Source organism: Crinia signifera, chromosome 6 (assembly GCF_055691185.1).
Source record: "Crinia signifera chromosome 6, ASM5569118v1, whole genome shotgun sequence".
Taxonomy (NCBI): Eukaryota; Metazoa; Chordata; class Amphibia; order Anura; family Myobatrachidae; genus Crinia; species Crinia signifera.
In genome coordinates, this window is record NC_139222.1 from 206,017,128 (window position 1) to 206,020,400 (window position 3,273).

Consider the following 3,273-nt stretch of genomic DNA (forward strand, 5'->3'; position numbering starts at 1 on the left):
GCTTTTTGAATAACACCCTTAGGGGTTGAGGTCCCTTCGGAAAAACAATCTACTCATTCACAGTGTTTCTCCGATCCCAAGGTTAAGGTACTAAGCTGGGCTTTTTGTGGTCTCCCCATCAGAGGCTACGAACCTCTGGAACAGGAGCCATCTACTCAGTGCCAGCCTTAGTCCGCTCCTTGGGAATGGATACTAGACTGAGCCTTTCGCTGTCTCATCCTTCGGGGGCTACGAACCCTGTCAAGAGAGCTAAACTACTAGGCCCCCCTCCTACCAGTGGGTTTATGGAAACAACACCTCCTACCACTGGCAGAGGTGAAGGTACTCAGCCAGACTTTCACCACTCCCAGGCATGAGGAGTCCCAAACCCTCCACCCATCAGTGCAGCTACTCAGTCCAGCCTTTCTCTATTCTCTGCCAGAGGCCAGTCCATACCCACTGATAAAAACAGATATTTTTTTTTTAATAAACTCAGGAGCCCGAGGTGTGCTCCCTACCACCAGTGCTGTGCCTAAACACGTGCAAAGGGGGCCGTGCGATCGAAGTGGGCTTTCTCCCGAAGGAGAAGGGCCCCGTTTTTTCCCCTAACCCCTCTCAGCCATAAGGCCGAAGAGGGGAAAATAGGGAATGGTGGGTCCTCTTCGCCGAAGCTTAGAGAGACCCTCATTTCTCAACCCCCGGAAGGGTTAGGACGGTGGGTCCTCCGCACCCGAAGGTTTGGAGAGACCTGCATTAGACTTCCCTCCACCTTGCAGCTCGGGGTCGTCCTCGAGGGGACCGAAGCTCTCCCCAAAAGGCTAGAGCTTTGGCACATTGGGGAAATGGAAGGCCCGTAAGGGTCGACCACACTACCCAAAAAAACGTGACAAACTACAGAAAACAAAGAACGTGAAAAGTGACAAACGTGAGAGGGAAAATAAATAAATAAAGAAACCCCAGCCAGAAGGCCGGGAAGGGGTGTGAAAAATTGTTCTACCCCATCCAAAAGGATGAGGTAAGGACGTGATGCCTAACCTAGAAGGGGAAGTGCGCAGTGCAAGTGCTTACTTGTGCAAGGTGATTTTGGGGATCACCCGTGCAGGTTCAGCACCCCCAAGTTTCCTGAGGAGCACAGTGCAGCCTCGGACTCCAGGCAGCCGGCCAGTCAATGTCCGACCAAGTGTTTCTCCACTCCACCAGCAGGCCCTTTCCGACCCCCGGCATGGGAATGGATACTTCACCGGGCTCTTTCGGTGAGTCTCCCCCGCAGAGGCCCAAATAGACCAACTGAGGAAGAAGCCACCTACTCAGTCCCGACGTTTCACCCCTCCCTGGGATTGAGTACTGGGCTGGGCTTTTCGCTGTCTCTCTGGCCGGGGTCCCCTGTAACCCCCGGACCAGCGAGCAATCTACTCGATCCCAGCTTTTCCCTTCTTCCTGGGAGTGGATACTAGACCGGGCTTTTCGAGGGACTCTCCCAAAGAGGCAAAGACCCCTGAACAAGAGCCCCATCTCAAAGCCTGATGCTTCTCCCCTCCCTACCAGTGGAAAGAATGGTATTCCCTCCCCCAGCAGGGCATCTATACTCCTAGCACCCGCCCAGAACATGAGGTGGTTGCTAATCCTCAGCTCAGTAGCAAGGTGATACGGTCCGGCTTTTCTCTATTCTCTGCCAGGGGGCGGTCCAGACCCAACTGATAAAAACAGATACTACACTTGATCTTAGCCAAAAGGCAGAGAAAATGTTTCCCCACCTAATCAAGCCCATCTAGGATTATGGAGGTGCACAAAATTCTCTTTCTGGCTTAGGGCACCAAAATGTTTAGTTCTGGCTCTGGGTAAAGCTGTGTACACATGCTTAGATTTTTCCCTGTTTTCGATTCGATTTTGCTTATAGAAGAAAAATCAAATCCACATCGAATGGTTTTTAGGACACTTTCGATCTGCATTCGATTCGATGCGCGCTCCCATTTTCTCAAAATCGAATAGAAAAATCTACTGTGCAGCCAAGGAAATTTTGGGTACTTATGTAATATCTGGACTCCCGTTTTTCTTATGAGACCGCGTCCCCTCGCGGGGCTCGCCACACTATACAAAATCAACTCCATGCGTAGTTGAATAGTAGGGGTATGAAAAAATGGGGTGCATTTAACATGGGGAGTCCAGATAATACATAAGTACCAAATTTTGAATTCGATCCAGCAAATCGAATGAGTACATTGTGCCTACATTGTGAAATCGAAATCTAATCGAATGCAAAGTACAGATCTAATGCCAAATCGAATGGGATGATCTAATGCCAGATCTAATAGAAAATCGAATCTAACATCAAATCTAAGCATGTGTACAGGGCTTGAGACTGACATGAGTAAAGTCTCAATTCATGAAGCTAAGCACACGGCACCACAGTAAGCCCTATACACACACATCGATTTGCTTTTGATTCAATGTTAGATTCGATTTTCTATTAGATCTGGCATTAGATCTTTCCATTCGATTTGGCATTAGATCTGTATTTTTGCATTAGATCTTGAATTCGATATACATTCATGGTACATTGTACACATTAGATTTAGTAGATCAAATTCGATATTTCCTTGGCTGCACAGTAGTTTTTTCTGTTCCATTTTGTGAAAACGGGAGCGCGCATCGAATCGAATGTAGAACGAAAGTGACACAAAAACCATTCGATTTCGTTTAGGATTCGATTCAATTTTGCTTCTATCAGCAAAATCGAATTGAAAATTGGGAAAAAAATTTTATCTGGCCATTCATACCCACAAATTGAGAACTGCTGGTATAGATCAATAAACATATTTAGTGAATCTATTATAAAAAATTGGTAAATACACCGTATGTGTATAACTGGAAAAAGTGTTTTTAATTCTACCCCCTTAATGCCCCTTTCAGACCGCACAAATTAAACGGTATATTGCTGTTTCTTTACCGTTTCAAAACGGTAATATGTGTGGTCTGAAAGGTCCAGAGTGAATTTACCGTTTTAAAACAACCGGTATTTAAACAGTAAAAAAGCAGGGTCCTACACGTTTCAGACCCGTTTTTTTGCGGTCTGAAACAGTACCAGGCAGCAGTGAGCACTATTGGTCCCCAGCGCCTGCACTGCACTGGCTCAGAGGGACCAGCGCAGAGGGGACCTGGACACCCCCCCCCCCCCCCCCCCCCCCCAATGTTTAAGAAACCCCCATGCGCCGGTACCTCGTGCCTTACGATCCCGGCTGTCGGCTCCTGCTGCTTATAAAAAAAAAGTGACTTTCAGAAAATGGCTGCCCATAG

General features: G+C 47.5%; 1 pseudogene; it reads right to left on the minus strand.

The window, feature by feature from the left end:
- Positions 1-1,623: 1,623 nt before the first annotated feature.
- LOC146012787 (U2 spliceosomal RNA) lies at positions 1,624-1,725 on the minus strand (annotated as a pseudogene).
- Positions 1,726-3,273: the final 1,548 nt, after the last annotated feature.